The 22894-nt window shown below is 38.5% G+C and overlaps 2 long non-coding RNA genes across 2 annotated transcripts; both read right to left on the bottom strand.

The window, feature by feature from the left end:
- Nucleotides 1-600: 600 nt before the first annotated feature.
- On the bottom strand, nt 601-2212 carry LOC131642067 (uncharacterized). Its single transcript, XR_009295738.1, has 5 exons — nt 1828-2212; nt 1693-1726; nt 1497-1612; nt 1212-1304; nt 601-1131 (listed from the first exon to the last, which is right to left on the bottom strand). It is a non-coding gene; the product is annotated as an uncharacterized LOC131642067 (long non-coding RNA).
- A 16554-nt stretch (nt 2213-18766) lies between these two features.
- Nucleotides 18767-20045, bottom strand: LOC131642068 (uncharacterized). Its single transcript, XR_009295739.1, has 5 exons — nt 19994-20045; nt 19859-19892; nt 19663-19778; nt 19378-19470; nt 18767-19297 (listed from the first exon to the last, which is right to left on the bottom strand). It is a non-coding gene; the product is annotated as an uncharacterized LOC131642068 (long non-coding RNA).
- Nucleotides 20046-22894: the final 2849 nt, after the last annotated feature.

Genomic DNA, 22894 nt, shown 5'->3' on the forward strand with positions numbered 1-22894 from the left:
CATATGGATTTGTCATTCATGAAAGTGTTTCACATGGATTGCTTGGAATTTAGAACAAGTTCAAAATCATACATAAGGATTTCTTCAAGGTTTGCAAAAAAAAAAAAAAAGAGAAGACATTATCCATTTTGAGTTCATTTTGAAAGAATTGCTTCAAGTATGGTTCTAAGATCATGAATTCAAGAATTTCAAGTTCAATATTATTTCAAAGATCCATGATGGCAAGAACATGTTTCAAGGCCTAAAATTCAAAGGATTTCCTATCATTTTCTATTCAAAAGGAATTCAAATTCGATTCAAGATCATTCAAGAATAATTCAAAGCTTCATGCTTGAATAACAATTTCATTCAAGTTCTAAAAAGAAATTCAAGCATTTACAAATGATGTTTTTTTACATAGAACAAATGAATTACAAAGGAACTTTATCTAAAGTTCAAGAATTACAAAATTCCATTCATTTTAAAGAATACAAGTTTCATACAATTCTAAGGTGAAATGAATTGGAATTACAAGGAAAAAACTTCAAAGACATTCTTGAATTCACTCTTGAAATCTTCAAAGTCTCCATTCTTCAAATTCAATTTTCTTCATGCTTTCCTCAAGAATGATCATGTCACATGAAAAAAGAAACAAAAAGGGGTGAGATTAGTAAAAATCCAACAAAAGAAATAATTCAAAAAAAGAAATAATTCAAGACAAAAGGAATCAAAGATATTTCATGTCCACTTGCAAGAGAAATATCTCATAAAGAATATTCTTATTCTTTTTCTTATCTTGCAATGATTGAAACTTGCCAATCAAGTTTACCAAATGCCAAACACATCCTTAACTTTTCCTATAAATAGAAGGCCTCACTTCATTGCAAATGACACCAAAGCTACTATACTACTAGCTTTCTCACTTCTCTCTTTTCTCTCATAGTTTTCAAGTTTCTTGGCAAGAAGAAGCAATTCTTCAAACCAAAGAAAACCACTTGAGAAGTGAGAATTCCTAGTTACAAAGTTCCATGGTTTGAAGAGAGTGAAGAAGAAATTCTTCATACCTTGGTGGAGAGTTCCAACTTGAAGTCCATCTTCAAGTCTTGAAGCAATTTCAAAGAGAGGTGTTATGGCATCACCTTCATCAAAAGCCTACAACAAGAAGCAAAGTTGTTAAGCAAAGTTGTTAGAAGAAATCAATTGGCAGCAAGCAGTAGCGGTTAAAGTCATACCTCAGCAATAAATCCGGCGAAAATCTCCTCGCCGTAGGTAAGTCATCTCCACTCTCAGTCTCAATATTGTTGTTGCTTTGAACTTTGGCTTTCCTGTAACATAAACACGTATAGCTTGAGTTGTTATTGCTGTAAGTGAAAGCAAAAATTCAGCATACAATCAACAACAGCTTGAAGCCGTAACAGCAACACAGTGGCGGTTCAGACTTGGAATTCGGAATCAACACAGTAGCAACAACAAACTTACGGCAGATTCTCAAGAGCAGAGGTAAATAGTTTGCATACCTTAACAAAATCTGGAAAAACATCTCTTGCGCAGGTAAGTTGACTTCACCCCTTTTGCTCTCAATATTGCTTTTATCAGTTACTACAAATATATTGTGCTTGTATCATTTGAAAATCTGAAAGCAGAGAGCATATGTTATTATTGCTATGTCATAAAAACTTGCTGGTACCATGAGAACGAAATTGAAGAACAAACCTTGAGTTTTTCTTCAATCAAAAGATGCCAAAAGCTGTTGTTGTTTGTTCACCGCGAGCGAAATTGAAACAGAAAGAGAGATGTCACTGAGTTATCATTAAAAAGAAAACAAAACGAATTTGTTAAGAACCATACCTTCTGTTTGTTGAGGTTGTTCATAAACTCAGAAAAAAGCCTAGAACGGTACTGAGAAGTTGTTGTTGTTGTTAAAATAGAGAGAAAAAGCACAGTTACTGTTTGTTCACAGAAAAAAAGAAGAAAAAGCATTGTTTTGTTGTTGTTACCGCGAGTGAAGAGAGAACCGAGAGAGATTGGTTGAGTGTTTACTCGGATGTTCGTTCTTGCTTCTTCCATGGCCGCCGTGAGCCAAGGTCGAAAGAAGGTTTCGACTATTGTTGTTGTTCGTCACGAAACCGCGAGCACAGGGAGCAATCGTGAGAGAGGTAAAGCAAGAGAGAGCTGAGAATTTGGTCTTGTTCTCTTCTTCTGTTTTTCTTTGCAGAAGCGTAAAAATGGGAAAGAAGAAGGGAAAGAGGCGCTGCCTCTTGTGTTGGTTTAGGGTTCCAATCAAAACCCAGCTTGTTGTAAGAAACATGGGCGGATCCGGGTTCCATCTGACCCGACCCGGTCCGGCCCACACAACTTCTTTTTATTTCAGTTTTGGGCTGCACCTCCATTTTGTTTTCTAAACCCCCTGGCCCAAGTAATTATTTTTATCAATTCTCTTTTAATTTTCTTTAAATACTTTCATTGAAAATGATCTAGTATTTTAATTTAATATAGGATTTAGTTTTATTTTCTAATCCTTATTAAAAATGACAAAAAATATGTTTTTTTAAGATTAAAAATTTTCTTTTAATATTTTCATATGTTTATAAGTGTGTTTTTTTTAATTCTTATTAAAAACAACAAAAATATATTAGATGCATATTTAAGTTTGTGTTTCTAATTATTTTCTTCTTTTCATGAAAAATCACAAAAAATATATTCTTTTAGAATTAATTTTTATTTGATATTTTCATATTATTTTGTGTAGTTAATCATTTAAGTTTTTATTTGATTACTGTTGCACATCACTTGAATTTTCTAACTTCATCCGAGACTTCGAGATTATTTCTTTGCTGTTCTCTGGATTTGTCTGTTTTGTTTGGTCTTCCATTTGCTGTAGAATTCCATAAACAATTACTGGATGATCATGGAATGCTGTAAGCTGTGAGCTTATCCGACGTTCTATTCTGCTGGTGTGGATGCTTAATATCTGTTGAGATCCTAATATATTCCAAGCATATCACTTAAGGATCAAGGTAACACCTCAAACTCAGAAATCCAATTTTCTCATTCTTCGAGGTAAGCCTAAAACTCAATCAACTGTTTTCACAACAGTAATCAATTCACTTTCAAATCATTTCAACTCATTTTCAAAACGGGGGCCTCTCGAATATTAGAGAGTATAAGCCCCTTTTCTTTTTCTTTGTACAGTTTTTCTTTAAACAATAAACTTCTTTCAAAACAAAAACTTTCAAACAGTTTTTCAAACGACGCGTCTGTAAATAAAACAATCAACCATGTTTTATAAAATAAAACCTGGGCCTCCACGTAGGTATAAGTCCCATTCCTGTACATGAAATTAGGTATTTCATTGTACACACACCTTTTTGTACATATCTCGATCAATTTGTTTTTTTTACTTCGAACAACAAATCAAAAATGAAGGTTTTCTTTAAATCTTCCCAAAAATACCATGGGCCTCCATGTAGGTATAAGTCCCAAGCCCCTTTGTAAATACCTGTTTACATAGCTTTGAATAAATTCAAGTGGACCTCTCCTCGAGTATAAGTCCCGAGCCCCCGTGTATACAAATGGATCATGCTTACAGGTATATTTCCTTCATAAACTCCATTATATACACACACTCTGTCATATATATATAATTGTTCATACCTGTTCATGTTTGTTCATACTTGTTCATGTTTGTTCATATGTGTGATATGTGTGCTTGTTCAACTTAGTACAACACTAGGTTCCCCATAGCCTCCTATTGGGCTTCGTGCAAAGAATCTCCCTAGTTTAGGTTAGGACATAGAGTATGGTTTCCCGGTGAAATCACTCTAAGAGCTCAAACCAACTATACCATGCCTCCCCTTGGGCTTTGTACAAACGAGTGACCCTCCCATAGCCTCCTCTTGGGCTTACAATGCAAGGACCCTGGATTGTCCCTCCCATAGCCTCCTCTTGGGCTTACAATGCAAGGACCCTCGGATAGCCTCCTCTTGGGCTTCGTACAAGGACCCACGGGCTTCTTATAAGCATCCCCAATATCCAAATCAAATACCCTAGGAGATTAGACATTTATCATCTCTATGATAGGAGTATCTCTTCTATATCATCACAAACAATCAATCAATCAAATAACTTTTTTGCCGCAAGGCTGGCTAATCAATCAAACTTCTTTTTTCCACAAGGCTGGCTAATCAATCAAACCGTTTTGCCACCATACTGGCTGATTAATCAAAGTTTTTGTCACAAGGCTGACTTCATTGAAACTTTTGCCACAAGGCTGGCTGATTAATCAAAACTTTTTGTCACAAGGCTGACTTCATTGAAAGTTTTTGCCACAAGGCTGGTTAAACAAACAAAAACATCTTTATCATTCTAAGCGCCATAAGTGGCATGGCCCAGGGCTTATAATGAAAAGATTTTCAAACAAAAACAAACAGATGTATGTGATGATATAGATTAGATACATCGAACATTGAGATGACATTTGTCTCTTTTCCTTTGCTTCCACTAGCATAAGTGGGAACTACGATTGCTCTGACTTTCTCAACATCCCTTTGAGAATACGTAGGCACAAGGTCGTATCCTTGGCGAGCAAAACAAAACAAAAAAAACCATTCAAACCTTAGCACCCGTAGACCCAAGCTACAGATGCTCTGATTCCCTCTAAGGGATATGTATGCAGAGGATCGCGACGATCTTTGCGAGCATAATCAAACAAACACCTTAGGTCCCACCTATTTCACAAGAACCTCTCAATAACATGGAATGAAAAACAAAGCAAAGAAACCTATAGAGTACTATAGATACGTTGGGTGCTAATACCTTCCCTTCGTATAACCAACCCTCTTACCCAAGATCTCTCCCCCCACTTTTAGGTTATTGCAGCTTTTTTCCTTTTCCTCCTTTGGAAATAATAAAAAGTTTGGTCGATACAAAAGAAAAATCATTTTTTGAGCACTCGAGCCCAAAGAAGGCATCAGGTGTCTCATCCCGAAAAAAGACAACGATTTTTCCCCGCGACAGAAAAATGGCGACTTCACTGGGGACCATCTTTTTATTGTTTCCAAAGGAAGGGTTAATTCTATTTTCTATTTTTTTCATTTCATTTTTTGTTACATGTGTGGTTCTGGTTCTGTTACGTGTGTGGTTCTGTTACAAGTGATACATTATGGACAAATCCTAACCCGGATTAAGTACACATAAGAATTAGGTGGAGGGTATAGTCATGTACAGGCGTACGTGAGAATCCTTCCGCTCAGTGGAGGTTCCTTGTTGGTAATATATGTTTAGCATGTTTCGTAGCGAAGACATTATTACTTTCATTGAACTGTAGAAGCTGAGTTGGCCGTAGAACCCCAACCCATCCTGGCCTTATTAGGTTGTGGTGCAGAAACTATTCAGGTGAAGACTTGGATTAGTTGTCATGCGGAGAACCACACTCAGACGAGTTTTTCTTGAGAATATTACTGGCTCATGAGCTTAATTGTGGAAAGCCGGTAATATCCGAAAGAAAAATGTAGACTCTGACGTATCAGTAGAACATGTTGTGCAGGTGATTAACTAGAACTATCCCATTTTTTGTTCTCTGACCTCATGCTCGTGACGCTGGACCTTTGAACCTATGCCTACCATGTTTGTTACCATGTTTGCGTTACCATGTTTGTAGTACCATGTATGCGTTACCATGTTTGCGCTACCATGTTTGCTTTACCATGTTTGAATATGTGGCATCCATGCATCCATGCATCCATGCATTCATACCTTCATTAAAAAAAACCCATCTTTTTTCCATAAAAACATGATTTTTCCAAAAAATTTTAGAGAATTTTCTTTGCAAACATTATAGGATTAAGTTATGGAAAAAAGGTATACCAAAAAGTACGGTTTCAAAGCGCCTGATGTGAAAAAACTGATAGAGTTAGCATCTTCTGTACAAGATCCTTGTAATTTTAGGAAAAGTTATGGAAAGCTTTTGCCTATTTTGAACACTCATGTTGATGAAGGACTTCTCAAAACTCTGGTTCAGTTCTATGATCCCGTCTACCGGTGTTTCACCTTTCCAGACTACCAGTTGGTACCGACCTTGGAAGAATATGCCAATCTTTTGGGTATTCCTGTGTCTGACAAAATACCCTTCAATGGTTTGGAAGCCATTCCTAAGTCACACGTCATTGCAGCAAGTATCCACATGAAAAAGTCTGAAGTAGAGAGTAATTGGACTACCAAAGGAAACCTCCCGGGTTTAACTTCACACTTCCTAATAAAGAAATCCTTTGATTTCATCGAAACTGGTAGCATGATAGCTTTTGAAGCTATACTAGCCTTGCTCATCTATGGGTTGGTTATGTTTCCCAATGTCGACAACTTTGTTGATATCAATGCCATAAAGATTTTTCTGATTGGAAATCCTGTTCCGACTTTGCTTGGTGACATGTATTTCTCTGTCCATCATAGGAATCGCCAAGGCGGTGGAATCATTGTATGTTGTGCACCTTTATTGTTCAAATGGATTGTTTCACACTTACCTGAGTCTCCTATTTTCACAGAAAACCGAGAAGGCTTGCGTTGGCCTCGAAGACTTATGTCTCTTACTAATAATGATATTCATTGGTATACCTTGGCTCGCTGTGGTACAGAAACCATTGATAGTTGTGGAGAGTTCGCCAACGTACCCCTCATTGGTACGCAAGGAGGAATTAACTACAATCCGGTCCTAGCCCGACGACAACTCGGGTATGCAAATTCAACTAAACCTATTGGTCCCTCGGTGGAAGGTTACTTCTACCGAGAAGGGGATAATCCTCAAAGGTTGAAAGCAAGAATGGTGAGAGCTTGGTACGACGTCCGATGGAAAGAAAAAGGTGAGGAAAGAAATTGCATTGCCATGGACGCCTATACCTGCTGGGTAAAGAAAAGAGCAAAGGAGTTCCAAATGCCTTATGCTTATGAAAAACTCATGTTTCCTGCAGTATCTCAACGATCCAACATTCCCACTATGGAAGAATACCAAGACACTTTGGCTAAGATGAGGGTTGAAAAAGACGCTTGGGAAGAAAAGTTTCGTAGAACTGATGTGGAAAATAGAAAGTTGAAGAAAAGAGTGAAAGATCACGAAGAAACTCTCTATTACCAAGATGGATGGCTCATGAGCAAAGATGAGAAGATTCGCCAGAAAGACGCTGCAATCAAGAGGTACATCAAAGAAAGCAAGAAAAATCTTGAAGGATCAACAAGCAACGCTCCGACTCCTGATGATTGGAAGAATGTTGTTGACAAACTGAGGACCGAAAAGGCCGAATTAAAAGCTCACTATGGGAAAGAAATCATGAAGCTCAAGCTGCACAATGCATTTGGTTCTTCGTCTGATGGAGATGCTTAGGATTGTTTAGCTTTTTTTTATTTTGCTTTTGTAAGGAGCTACGCTCCAATGTTGTAACATTTTCCCATTTATTCAATAAAAGATTTGTTTGTGTTCAAATGTTTGCAAGAAAATAATCTTTAAAATGTTTGGAAAAAATCATAAATTTCTTTTTGCATACATCATTCTGCATATCGAGTCCGTTGTATAGAGTCTCATCTTTTGGATCTTTCTCCAATAGATCGTCAAGCTGTCGCGTCTCAAAGTTTCTCGACCGCGCTCGCAATCAGATCACAGATACAATACTCGTTCAAGTAGAAGAAGAGTAATGGAACACTTTGAACAAGAGAATATTGAGCTCCGTGGTACAGTGACCACCCTTCAGGAAAAGTTGGAAAGTCTCACTACTCTAGTTGACTCTTTAATGGCCGCACAGAATCAGTCGCCGCCACCAAACAGTCAAGCAACAGTGACATCTGAAGTCACTACTCCAGTTTCTACAGTTGCATTCAACATTCCATCTTTCTCCATGCCAGAAGGTTGGGGCCCGCCTTTCAGCTTTGGTACAGGTTTTCGCCATAATTTCTCTGAGGTTCAAACAACCACAACTGAAGCGCCTGCTGCACAAAGTTCACTGTTTATTCCACATTCAGGGGTAACTTTTTCCCAAATCACTATGGCACTTTCTCAACCCACTATGACGGTTCCGACCCCTACGGTTCACACTGTTCCTTATGATGGCAATGAGATTTATCATGATCAAGGTGATAGCACAAATCAGCGTAATCTTGTGGGAGATCTCCAAGAGCAGTTTAACAAGATGCAGCTGGAATTTAAAGCTATCCATGGAAAAGATTTGTTTAGAAAGAATGCCCAGGAGCTATGTTTGGTTCCCAGTGTACAAATACCTGCTAAATTCAAGGTCCCTGACTTTGAGAAGTACAAAGGTAGTTCTTGTCCACAAAGCCATCTTGTGATGTATGCTAGAAAGATGTCTACTTATGCAGATAATCATCAGTTGCTTATCCATTACTTTCAAGACAGTTTGACTGGTGCCGCACCGAAGTGGTACACAGGCTTGGATAGCACTAATATTCGAACATTCAATGACCTAGGTGAGGCCTTTGTCCGACAATACAAATATAACTCGGATATGGCTCCAGACAGAGATCAGCTTCGATCCATGGCTCAGAAAGACCATGAAGCTTTCAAAGAGTATGCCCAACGATGGAGAGAAACTGCTGCTCAGATTAATCCACCGTTAAAAGAGAAAGAGATGACAAAGATCTTCTTGAATACTCTTGGCCCGTTTTATTATGAACGCATGATTGCTAGTGCTCCAAGTGATTTCACCGAAATGGTAAACATGGGGATGCGTCTAGAAGAAGGGGTCCGAACCGGACGTCTAACTAAAGAAGGTGGATCTTCAAGCGGAACCAAAAAGTTCGGAAGTGGTTTCCCAAAGAAGAAGGAACAAAGTGTTGACATGGTATCCCAAGGGAGGCCAAGAGGAAATGTCAATCGTCAACGACAGGTAGCTGCTGTTGCACCAGCCGTTAATACAGCATCGAATCCGGGATTTACCCCGCAGTTTCAACAACAACAGGCTCAACAGTTTAACAATAATCAGAATCGTGTACAAAGAGCTCCACAGTTTGATCCGATTCCAATGACCTACACAGAATTGTACCCTGCTTTGATTGAAAGAGGTCTTGTTCAAACTAAAGCACCACCACCAGTACCTGAGAAACTTCCATGGTGGTACAAAGCTGAGGTCTCATGCCCTTATCATCAAGGAGCACCTGGCCATGATCTCGAGCATTGCATAGCTTTGAAACATGAAGTTCAGAGGTTGGTTAGGTCTAATCTCCTCTCTTTCAGAAATTTGAATCCAAATGTGCAAGCAAATCCGCTGCCCAATCATGGAGGGCATGTTGTAAACATGGTGTATGGATGTCCTGGTCCATATCGAGTCTATAATATCAACTTCTCAAGAGCAGATTTGGTACAAATGCACGCTACTCTCTGTCAAGGGCAGAATTTTCGCCAGCATCACTACGGTTCCTGTAGCATATGTTGTGTAGATCCTCACGGATGTTCGATTGTGAGAAGAGATCTCCAAGTTCTGTTGGATAATGGTACTATTCAGATCTACAGAAATAGGGATGAAAATGAAGTTAACATGATAGGATGTTATCCGCATGAGCTTTTAGTCTCAGATATCAACTCGGAAATGCCTAAAGTTAACGTCATCGTTCCTCATTTCAACATGCCTGAGCGCATGGAAGTTACCTACAACAAGCCAAAGGTTCCTATTGCTCCTTTGATCATTTGTTTACCTGGACCTGTTCCTTATGACTTTGACAAGGCAGTTCCATACAACTACAATGCAACAATGATAAAGAATGGACAAGAAGTTCCTTTACCTACTCTTTCATCTGTCGTGAATATCGCCGATGTGAGTCGAGTAACAGAAGTGGACGTGTATATACTCCACTACCTTCAAAGCAGCCTGTTGCTCCTGCAAACGGGCAAAATCCTGTCAATACACCAGTAGGGAATCCTGAGGAAACTCTTGTCAGTAATACAAACACTGATGTTGGTCAATCTAGTGGAACTAATGTCAATCCTGACTTTGATGAAATTTTGAAACTTATCAAAAGAAGTGAATAGAAGATTGTGGATCAGCTTATGCAGACTCCTTCGAAGATCTCGATACTTTCATTGCTGTTGAATTCAGAAGCCCACAGGGAAGCCCTGATGAGAGTTTTGGATCAGGCTTTTGTAGATCATGATGTGACTGTTGACCATTTTGATGGGATAATAGCCAACATAACTGCTTGCAACAATTTAAGCTTCTGTGATGAAGAACTCCCCGAGGAGGGTAAAAATCACAATCTTGCTTTGCACATTTCTATGAACTGTCAGTCAGACTCTTTGTCCAATGTGTTGGTAGACACCGGATCTTCCTTGAATGTGATGCCAAAGACGACTCTTGCTCGCTTGTCTTACCAAGGAATGCCTATGAAATTCAGTGGTGTAGTAGTCAAAGCATTTGATGGATCGCGAAAATCTGTTATTGGCGAAGTCAACCTTCCCATGACAATTGGTCCACATACATTTCAAATCACCTTTCAGGTCATGGACATCCAAGCTGCGTATAGCTGTCTGTTAGGACGACCATGGATCCATGAAGCAGGGGCAGTAACTTCTACGCTCCATCAAAAGTTAAAATTTGTAACAAATGGAAAATTGGTAACGATAAGTGGAGAACAAGCCTTAATGGTGAGTCATTTATCCAATTTCTCTTTCATTGGTGCTGATGATGTGAAAGGAACTCAGTTCCAAGGTCTCTCTTTAGAAGACGAATCTTCCAAAAAGAAAGCATCAATCTCTTCTTACAAAGAGGCGGTAAAAGTAGTGAAAGATGGAACTACAACTGGCTGGGGGCAAGTTGTGATCCCTACCAAGAATGAAACTAGAGCAGGTCTCGGATGTTCACCAACATTCTCAAACTGCACCAAGAAGGATGAAACCCTTCGACCGATCAAAGAAACATTCATTAGTGGAGGATTCCTTAACCCAATTCCTCAAGAGGTTAATGTCCTTATCGAAGAATGCATCGAAGAAGGTCTCTCCGATGATGAAGAAGAATGGAAATGTTATCTCAATGACTCGGGATACATATCTCAGGAAGACCCATATCCTCCGTCACAGAAATCCAATGGCAAAGAAACTGAGCCTATTCCTGCAGAAATCTGGGACACCTTGGGACAACCAAGTGGAAAATTTGATTATATGGTGAAATATACTGCACCTGAAAGTTCAAAGATTGCGATTAAGGATATCCAACCAACTGGATGGGGAGATTCCTTTGAATATAATAGTCAACCAGAAGAGGCTCATCAGCCCTGTCAATTTTCTCAGCAACCTGAAATTACTGAAGATTTCGGATTTAATGCATCTACCAAGGTTTATAATCCTGAAGATGGTTATTATCACATAAATGCCATTTTTGAAGATGAAGGGGAGGATGGCCCCGCAACTGACTCAGAAAGTGTCGCTGACAATGAGTCTCTTCATCCTGGAGACTGGGAAATACATCCTGAAAATTCTGAAGATTGTGGTTCGTCTTATGCTCTTCAAGAAGTAGAAGAAGACCGTTTCAACTCTATAAAGAACAAGGTTGACAAACCAGGACCTTCAAATCCTGCTCGACCAGCGGTCAATGTCAATACTGAAGATCACTCTGGGGAGAATTTTCCTGAATACATAATACACAGAGGAGTTCGTTGCTACTGGAAGGCTGTCGACGTTCCGAATGTTGTTCGCCGCTCAAAGTAATCACCTCGCTGTTATTTTGACCTCCTGCCTTGCCCAAAGCAGAGAGATGTTTTATAGGGCTTTGCTTTTAAATGTTCAGCCCAAATAACTTTGTGTATAGGGCTTTGTTTTAAAAGTTTCCCTCTTTGTCCTGCCCAAGACAAATGAGTTTGTGTTTAGGGCTTTGTTTCAAAAATGAATCATAAATAAAGTGTCATTTTGAATTCCCTACATTATATGTTCTATTTTTGTTTTTTTTCTGGAAATGGTAATCCTAAAAAACCAAAATAAAAAAAAAACTTTTTCAAAAAAAATCTGCATACACTCTTGCATTCATAAATTTTCTGAAATAAATATAAATCACATGTGCAGATTTACTATTGATAAACCCATTGAATGCAATAACCCTATGCCCTCTCCCAACTTTGAGTTTCCTGTGTTCGAAGCCGAAGAAGAGGAAGAAGAGGAGATCCCGGACGAGATCTCTCGATTACTTAAGCACGAGGAAAGAGCCATTCTGCCTCACAAAGAGCCTCTAGAAAAGATCAACTTGGGTTCTGAAGAAGACAAAAAAGAAGTGACCATTGGATCGCTGCTTGATGCTGATGTCAAGAGTAAGTTGACAGACCTTCTCAAAGAATATGTGAACGTGTTTTCCTGGTCCTACCAAGACATGCCTGGGTTGGATACCAATATTGTTCAGCATTACTTGCCATTGAAGCCAGAATGTCCGCCGGTTAAGCAGAAATTGCGAAGGACTCACCCTGATATGGCTAACAAGATCAAAGTGGAAGTTCAAAAGCAACTCGACGCAGGTTTTCTCGTCACCTCAGAATATCCTCAATGGTTGGCTAACATAGTTCCAGTTCCGAAAAAAGATGGCAAAGTCCGAATGTGTGTTGACTACCGTGACTTGAACAAGGCCAGTCCAAAAGATGACTTTCCATTACCACATATTGACATAGTGGTTGATAACACTGCTAAGTTCAACGTCTTTTCCTTCATGGACGGGTTCTCCGGTTATAATCAGATCAAGATGGCTCCTGAAGACATGGAGAAGACATCTTTCATCACCCCATGGGGTACCTTTTGCTACAAAGTGATGCCGTTTGGATTGAAGAATGCAGGCGCAACTTACCAAAGGGCGATGACTACTCTCTTTCATGACATGATGCATAAAGAAATTGAAGTTTATGTGGACGACATGATAGCCAAGTCCAGCACAGAAGAAGAACATATTGAATACCTTTTGAAGTTGTTTCAACGACTGAGGAAATATCAGCTTCGCTTGAATCCTAACAAATGTACTTTTGGGGTTAGATCTGGAAAACTCTTGGGTTTCATTGTCAGCCAAAGAGGTATTGAAGTAGATCCCGACAAAGTCAGAGCTATTCAAGAGATGCCTGCACCAAAGACTGAAAAACAAGTAAGAGGATTTCTCGGACGATTGAACTATAACTCCAGGTTTATCTCTCAAATGACTGCTACTTGTGGGCCAATTTTCAAGCTTCTCCGCAAAGATCAAGGGGTTGTATGGACTGAAGATTGCCAGAAAGCGTTCGACAGTATCAAAGAGTACTTGTTAGAACCACCAATATTGATTCCCCCAGTTGAAGGGAGACCATTAATCATGTACCTTACCGTGTTGGAAGAATCCATGGGTTGTATGCTTGGACAGCAAGATGAAACCGGTAAGAAGGAGCATGCCATCTATTACTTGAGTAAGAAATTCACAGACTGTGAGTCTCGTTACTCCATGCTCGAAAAAACATGTTGTGCTTTGGCTTGGGCTTCAAAACGTCTCCGCCAATACATGATCAACAATACTACTTGGTTAATCTCCAAAATGGATCCGATCAAGTACATCTTTGAAAAGCCTGCCTTAACAGGAAGGATTGCCCGGTGGCAAATGCTGTTATCTGAGTATGACATTGAATACCGTGCTCAAAAAGCGGTCAAAGGAAGCATTCTCGCCGATCACTTGGCGCATCAACCAATTAATGAATATCAATCTCTCAAGTTTGACTTTCCTGATGAAGATGTCTTGTACTTGAAAATGAAAGATAGTGACGAACCATTACCTGAAGAAGGTCCTGATCCTGGATCAAGATGGGGCCTAATTTTTGATGGAGCAGTAAACGCTTTTGGCAATGGAATTGGGGCAATCATCATCACTCCCAAGGGTACTCATACCCCGTTCTCCGCCAGATTACTATTTGATTGCACCAACAACATCGCAGAATACGAAGCTTGTATCATGGGTCTCGAAGAAGCCATTGACTTAAGGATCAAGATCCTCGACATATATGGAGATTCAGCTCTCGTGATCAACCAAATCAAAGACAAGTGGGAAACTTACCACCCTGGTTTGATTCCTTACAGAGATTATGCAAGACGTCTGTTGACTTTCTTCAACAAGGTAGAATTGCATCATATACCTCGAGATCAGAATCGAATGGCAGACGCCTTGGCTACTCTATCTTCCATGTTCAAAGTCAATCATTGGAATGATATGCCTAAAGTCAGAATTACGCGCCTTGAAAGGCCTACCTATGTGTTTGCAACTGAAGCAGTCATCGATGATAAACCGTGGTTCCACGACATCAAGCGCTTCCTTCAAATTCAAGAGTACCCGCTTGGGGCATCAAACAAAGATAAGAAAACTCTAAGGAGACTTTCTGGCAGTTTCTTCCTGAACGGAGATGTGTTATACAAAAGAAACTTCGACATGGTTTTGCTCAGATGCGTGGATAGACACGAAGCAGACATGTTAATGCATGAAGTGCATGAAGGGTCCTTTGGAACTCATTCAAATGGGCATGCAATGTCCAAAAAGATCTTAAGAGCAGGATACTATTGGTTGACAATGGAATCTAACTGTTACAAACACGTGAAGAGATGTCACAAGTGCCAGATCTACGCAGATAAGATTCATATGCCACCGACTCTACTCAACGTTCTCTCATCTCCATGGCCTTTTTCCATGTGGGGTATCGACATGATTGGAATGATCGAACCAAAAGCTTCAAACGGTCATCGTTTCATCTTAGTGGCAATTGATTACTTCACCAAATGGGTCGAAGCAGCATCTTACGCCAATGTTACAAGACAAGTGGTTGTGAGGTTTATCAAGAATAACATCATTTGCCGATATGGTGTTCCCAGCAAGATCATTACTGACAATGGTTCAAACTTGAATAACAAAATGATGAAAGAACTGTGTGAGGAATTCAAGATTGAGCATCATAACTCTTCTCCTTACAGACCAAAAATGAATGGCGCCGTTGAAGCTGCCAACAAGAACATTAAGAAGATCGTCCAGAAAATGATCGTCACTTACAAAGATTGGCACGAAATGCTGCCATTTGCTTTACATGGGTACCATACTTCAGTGCGTACTTCAACAGGGGCAACTCCCTTTTCTCTAGTATACGGCATGGAAGCTGTGCTCCCCGTAGAAGTTGAAATCCCATCAATGAGAGTCCTCATGGAGACTAAGTTATCAGAGGCTGAATGGTGTCAAAGCAGATACGATCAGTTAAACTTAATCGAAGAAAAACGTATGACTGCTCTATGCCATGGACAGTTATACCAAGCAAGGATGAAACAAGCCTTCAATAAAAAGGTTCGACCTCGTGAATTTCAAGAAGGCGACCTCGTGCTTAAAAAGATCTTGTCTTTTCAACCAGATTCTAGGGGCAAATGGTCTCCTAATTACGAAGGCCCGTATGTTGTCAAAAGAACATTTTCTGGCGGCGCCATGACTCTTGCAACCATGGATGGTGATGAACTCCCACATCCTGTGAATGCTGATGCAGTCAAGAAATACTTTGTCTAAAAAAAATAATACAAAAGAACAGCTCGGTAAGTTGAAAACCCGCAAAGGGCGACTTAGGCAAAAATGAGCGTCTCGGTGGACTGAAAACCCGAAAGGGCGGTCCAGGCAAAAATTAGAGACAATAAAACAGAAAAAAATCATCCTGGTAGATTGAAAACCTGAAAGGGCAATCTAGGAAAAAATTAGGGATTTATGACAGGGTAACTGCATCAGTCCGTACTTCGTCACCTGAAGAGTCTTTTTCATCAAAGGAACTTCGATCAAATCATCGCCAATCTGAAGCGACAAGCACAGTTGGAACTCAAAGTTGTTTAGGGGGAATAATGGTTATTGCTTTCAATGTAGCCTTTTCCGCATAATTACCATTTCCAACTTTTGTAAATACTCTATGGAATCACGCCTTTAGCTGGTTACCATCCTATTAAATAAATTTGAGCCTTGTGCCCATTTGTTTGCAATTCTTGATTTCTTTTAGCTTGCAAAATGACACTTTAATTGTGTTATTCATTTTTGAAAGAAAAAAGAAAAAAAGTTTTAAATGAATTTACTTTCCTTTTTCAAAATAAAAGCGAAACTTTCCTTTGAGTTGTGAACAACAGAAGGAACATCAACAGCTATCTCCATAGGATGAATCAAAGATTACGATAGGAAAAGCTCTTCTATCCCCAGTGAAGAAGCTCTTCTATCCCCAGTGACAAAGATTTTCCATCTCCAGTGAAAAAGTTCTTCCATATCAATAAGAAGAGATGCTTATCTTCCCCAGAGAAGTTGAAAGCACGCAACACCATTCGTCACCTGTGTTATCTACACCGTGCTAAAGATCATTTGCCAAGTATCTGGTTGTATTGCGACGTCGGTCCCTCTCCAGTATATACTCTTTTGTCTGTCGGTATCGTCAGCATGCATGCTACATTCATGACATTCATCATTCATACATATTTGCATCATTTATGCACTCTTGCATTTTTCAATATTCACTTGTTCAGGATATATCTATCCCAAAAAAGAGAAAAAAGAAAAAAAAGAAGAGAAAAAAAGAAAAAGAAAAAAGAAACAGGTACGGGCGTGTCATCTCTCCAGTAGGTTGTCACCCATAAGCAGAAAGAACATATTCTTTCTCCAGTTCCCCACTGAGATCATTCCTCGTGGAAGAAGGTTTCTTTAGTTTCTCTTCTCAAAACAAAGGAGAAAATCCCCATTCGAGTTCATTCCTCATGGGTACAAAGTCTTGTTTGACTCATTCTTGGTTAGAACCTTGTCTTTACCAGATTCAAATTCCGATTCCTCAAATAGAATCGAGAAAAGTTGAACCATAAACAATAGCCTCATCATCTGAGCAGTTTATGTTTCTTTCAAAAGATTCTCCTCTTTAGGAAATCAATCATGAAGACCATTTGACAATCAGGGCCTTATTATTGTTCACAAGGCTGAATAACCAGTAATTTCCCTAGCAAAGTCTCCAGGATCATTTTATCACTTGGCTGATAATTGATCATGTCTTCAAAACCACTATCACGAGGCTGGTAGTCGGTAACCTTTTTGTTCTGGTTATATTATTTAACATGTCTATCACCATGCTGATAGTCGGTAATATTAACCAAACCTTTGAAACTCTTTTTACCATGTCAAGTCTATCACCATGCTGATAGTCGGTAATACAGTTTCATACCTTTCACCTTCGCATTATTAACAAGTCTATCCCTATGATGATAGTCGGTAATGTCGATAGGTAAGCTTTTCTTACGAAGCTATCATTCCCCGGTGAAGCATACACTTGCTTTCCCGAAAAACGGATTCTCTTCCTAAAACGGAATGAGACATCCTTCTCGATCTCTTGTCCCCAGTGGAGTCAGTTCTTGATATCCCCTCGGTACAGATATCCTTGCATCATTCGCAATTTTGGTATCTTAGGTCCAAAATTTGCGTCTTCTGATATTTAAGTCTCTTCCACCCTATCAAAACGAAGATTTTCAATCTTCATGTCTCAGGTTGAAGAAACTTAAATAGGGGCATCTGTCATACCCCAATTTTTAACCTAAGATACCACCTCATATCATTTGCATATGCATCATTTGCATCTCTAACAAATTGCATAGCTTGTGTTTGTTACTTGTGCTCAGCAGGGTTTAATCAAGAGATCACTCATCAGTGCAAGAAACAGTCAATTAGGGTTTTGTTCTCCCTTCATCTCAAAGGAATCATCTTCATCAAAAATCAACATTTGGTCCTCAGAGATTCATTTCGACAAGCTCAAAGGCTCTAAACCAACCAGATTAGGGTTTTGACTGAAGATAACATACTCCTAACTTTTGCTCAAGATTTGACCTGATGACTTGGGACATGACCTCAAGACCCCAAGTATATCATTTTGACCTAATCCATTGGCTCAAGACATCTCCTACACAAGGATTGATCAACAGTGAAATTTCAAATCATCAGACTAGGGTTTTGAACTATCAGGGACTGAAATCAGGGATCACATTTGGGAAACCCTAAAAATCCCCAGGAAGTCAATCAAAGGTTTCAATCATCCTCAAATAATCCCTATGACAATATCCAATGGAAATTGTGTCTCAATTCAAGATCCATAGTCATCAATTTGTGTTCATTTGAAGTGTGCCATTTTCAATTTGTGCGACTCAAGAGATTAGTTTGAAATTTGTTCAAGGAATCGGCATATGGATTTGTCATTCATGAAAGTGTTTCACATGGATTGCTTGGAATTTAGAACAAGTTCAAAATCATACATAAGGATTTCTTCAAGGTTTGCAAAAAAAAAAAAAAAGAGAAGACATTATCCATTTTGAGTTCATTTTGAAAGAATTGCTTCAAGTATGGTTCTAAGATCATGAATTCAAGAATTTCAAGTTCAATATTATTTCAAAGATCCATGATGGCAAGAACATGTTTCAAGGCCTAAAATTCAAAGGATTTCCTATCATTTTCTATTCAAAAGGAATTCAAATTCGATTCAAGATCATTCAAGAATAATTCAAAGCTTCATGCTTGAATAACAATTTCATTCAAGTTCTAAAAAGAAATTCAAGCATTTACAAATGATGTTTTTTTACATAGAACAAATGAATTACAAAGGAACTTTATCTAAAGTTCAAGAATTACAAAATTCCATTCATTTTAAAGAATACAAGTTTCATACAATTCTAAGGTGAAATGAATTGGAATTACAAGGAAAAAACTTCAAAGACATTCTTGAATTCACTCTTGAAATCTTCAAAGTCTCCATTCTTCAAATTCAATTTTCTTCATGCTTTCCTCAAGAATGATCATGTCACATGAAAAAAGAAACAAAAAGGGGTGAGATTAGTAAAAATCCAACAAAAGAAATAATTCAAAAAAAGAAATAATTCAAGACAAAAGGAATCAAAGATATTTCATGTCCACTTGCAAGAGAAATATCTCATAAAGAATATTCTTATTCTTTTTCTTATCTTGCAATGATTGAAACTTGCCAATCAAGTTTACCAAATGCCAAACACATCCTTAACTTTTCCTATAAATAGAAGGCCTCACTTCATTGCAAATGACACCAAAGCTACTATACTACTAGCTTTCTCACTTCTCTCTTTTCTCTCATAGTTTTCAAGTTTCTTGGCAAGAAGAAGCAATTCTTCAAACCAAAGAAAACCACTTGAGAAGTGAGAATTCCTAGTTACAAAGTTCCATGGTTTGAAGAGAGTGAAGAAGAAATTCTTCATACCTTGGTGGAGAGTTCCAACTTGAAGTCCATCTTCAAGTCTTGAAGCAATTTCAAAGAGAGGTGTTATGGCATCACCTTCATCAAAAGCCTACAACAAGAAGCAAAGTTGTTAAGCAAAGTTGTTAGAAGAAATCAATTGGCAGCAAGCAGTAGCGGTTAAAGTCATACCTCAGCAATAAATCCGGCGAAAATCTCCTCGCCGTAGGTAAGTCATCTCCACTCTCAGTCTCAATATTGTTGTTGCTTTGAACTTTGGCTTTCCTGTAACATAAACACGTATAGCTTGAGTTGTTATTGCTGTAAGTGAAAGCAAAAATTCAGCATACAATCAACAACAGCTTGAAGCCGTAACAGCAACACAGTGGCGGTTCAGACTTGGAATTCGGAATCAACACAGTAGCAACAACAAACTTACGGCAGATTCTCAAGAGCAGAGGTAAATAGTTTGCATACCTTAACAAAATCTGGAAAAACATCTCTTGCGCAGGTAAGTTGACTTCACCCCTTTTGCTCTCAATATTGCTTTTATCAGTTACTACAAATATATTGTGCTTGTATCATTTGAAAATCTGAAAGCAGAGAGCATATGTTATTATTGCTATGTCATAAAAACTTGTTGGTACCATGAGAACGAAATTGAAGAACAAACCTTGAGTTTTTCTTCAATCAAAAGATGCCAAAAGCTGTTGTTGTTTGTTCACCGCGAGCGAAATTGAAACAGAAAGAGAGATGTCACTGAGTTATCATTAAAAAGAAAACAAAACGAATTTGTTAAGAACCATACCTTCTGTTTGTTGAGGTTGTTCATAAACTCAGAAAAAAGCCTAGAACGGTACTGAGAAGTTGCTGTTGTTGTTAAAATAGAGAGAAAAAGCACAGTTACTGTTTGTTCACAGAAAAAAAGAAGAAAAAGCATTGTTTTGTTGTTGTTACCGCGAGTGAAGAGAGAACCGAGAGAGATTGGTTGAGTGTTTACTCGGATGTTCGTTCTTGCTTCTTCCATGGCCGCCGTGAGCCAAGGTCGAAAGAAGGTTTCGACTATTGTTGTTGTTCGTCACGAAACCGCGAGCACAGGGAGCAATCGTGAGAGAGGTAAAGCAAGAGAGAGCTGAGAATTTGGTCTTGTTCTCTTCTTCTGTTTTTCTTTGCAGAAGCGTAAAAATGGGAAAGAAGAAGGGAAAGAGGCGCTGCCTCTTGTGTTGGTTTAGGGTTCCAATCAAAACCCAGCTTGTTGTAAGAAACATGGGCGGATCCGGGTTCCATCTGACCCGACCCGGTCCGGCCCACACAACTTCTTTTTATTTCAGTTTTGGGCTGCACCTCCATTTTGTTTTCTAAACCCCCTGGCCCAAGTAATTATTTTTATCAATTCTCTTTTAATTTTCTTTAAATACTTTCATTGAAAATGATCTAGTATTTTAATTTAATATAGGATTTAGTTTTATTTTCTAATCCTTATTAAAAATGACAAAAAATATGTTTTTTTAAGATTAAAAATTTTCTTTTAATATTTTCATATGTTTATAAGTGTGTTTTTTTTAATTCTTATTAAAAACAACAAAAATATATTAGATGCATATTTAAGTTTGTGTTTCTAATTATTTTCTTCTTTTCATGAAAAATCACAAAAAATATATTCTTTTAGAATTAATTTTTATTTGATATTTTCATATTATTTTGTGTAGTTAATCATTTAAGTTTTTATTTGATTACTGTTGCACATCACTTGAATTTTCTAACTTCATCCGAGACTTCGAGATTATTTCTTTGCTGTTCTCTGGATTTGTCTGTTTTGTTTGGTCTTCCATTTGCTGTAGAATTCCATAAACAATTACTGGATGATCATGGAATGCTGTAAGCTGTGAGCTTATCCGACGTTCTATTCTGCTGGTGTGGATGCTTAATATCTGTTGAGATCCTAATATATTCCAAGCATATCACTTAAGGATCAAGGTAACACCTCAAACTCAGAAATCCAATTTTCTCATTCTTCGAGGTAAGCCTAAAACTCAATCAACTGTTTTCACAACAGTAATCAATTCACTTTCAAATCATTTCAACTCATTTTCAAAACGGGGGCCTCTCGAATATTAGAGAGTATAAGTCCCTTTTCTTTTTCTTTGTACAGTTTTTCTTTAAACAATAAACTTCTTTCAAAACAAAAACTTTCAAACAGTTTTTCAAACGACGCGTCTGTAAATAAAACAATCAACCATGTTTTATAAAATAAAACCTGGGCCTCCACGTAGGTATAAGTCCCATTCCTGTACATGAAATTAGGTATTTCATTGTACACACACCTTTTTGTACATATCTCGATCAATTTGTTTTTTTTACTTCGAACAACAAATCAAAAATGAAGGTTTTCTTTAAATCTTCCCAAAAATACCATGGGCCTCCATGTAGGTATAAGTCCCAAGCCCCTTTGTAAATACCTGTTTACATAGCTTTGAATAAATTCAAGTGGACCTCTCCTCGAGTATAAGTCCCGAGCCCCCGTGTATACAAATGGATCATGCTTACAGGTATATTTCCTTCATAAACTCCATTATATACACACACTCTGTCATATATATATAATTGTTCATACCTGTTCATGTTTGTTCATACTTGTTCATGTTTGTTCATATGTGTGATATGTGTGCTTGTTCAACTTAGTACAACACTAGGTTCCCCATAGCCTCCTATTGGGCTTCGTGCAAAGAATCTCCCTAGTTTAGGTTAGGACATAGAGTATGGTTTCCCGGTGAAATCACTCTAAGAGCTCAAACCAACTATACCATGCCTCCCCTTGGGCTTTGTACAAACGAGTGACCCTCCCATAGCCTCCTCTTGGGCTTACAATGCAAGGACCCTGGATTGTCCCTCCCATAGCCTCCTCTTAGGCTTACAATGCAAGGACCCTCGGATAGCCTCCTCTTGGGCTTCGTACAAGGACCCACGGGCTTCTTATAAGCATCCCCAATATCCAAATCAAATACCCTAGGAGATTAGACATTTATCATCTCTATTATAGGAGTATCTCTTCTATATCGTCACAAACAATCAATCAATCAAATAACTTTTTTGCCGCAAGGCTGGCTAATCAATCAAACTTCTTTTTGCCACAAGGCTGGCTAATCAATCAAACCGTTTTGCCACCATACTGGCTGATTAATCAAAGTTTTTGTCACAAGGCTGACTTCATTGAAACTTTTGCCACAAGGCTGGCTGATTAATCAAAACTTTTTGTCACAAGGCTGACTTCATTGAAAGTTTTTGCCACAAGGCTGGTTAAACAAACAAAAACATCTTTATCATTCTAAGCGCCATAAGTGGCATGGCCCAGGGCTTATAATGAAAAGATTTTCAAACAAAAACAAACAGATGTATGTGATGATATAGATTAGATACATCGAACATTGAGATGACATTTGTCTCTTTTCCTTTGCTTCCACTAGCATAAGTGGGAACTACGATTGCTCTGACTTTCTCAACATCCCTTTGAGAATACGTAGGCACAAGGTCGTATCCTTGGCGAGCAAAACAAAACAAAAAAAAACCATTCAAACCTTAGCACCCGTAGACCCGAGCTACAGATGCTCTGATTCCCTCTAAGGGATATGTATGCAGAGGATCGCGACGATCTTTGCGAGCATAATCAAACAAACACCTTAGGTCCCACCTATTTCACAAGAACCTCTCA

This window comes from Vicia villosa, unplaced genomic scaffold (assembly GCF_029867415.1).
Source record: "Vicia villosa cultivar HV-30 ecotype Madison, WI unplaced genomic scaffold, Vvil1.0 ctg.004453F_1_1, whole genome shotgun sequence".
Classification (NCBI taxonomy): Eukaryota; Viridiplantae; Streptophyta; class Magnoliopsida; order Fabales; family Fabaceae; genus Vicia; species Vicia villosa.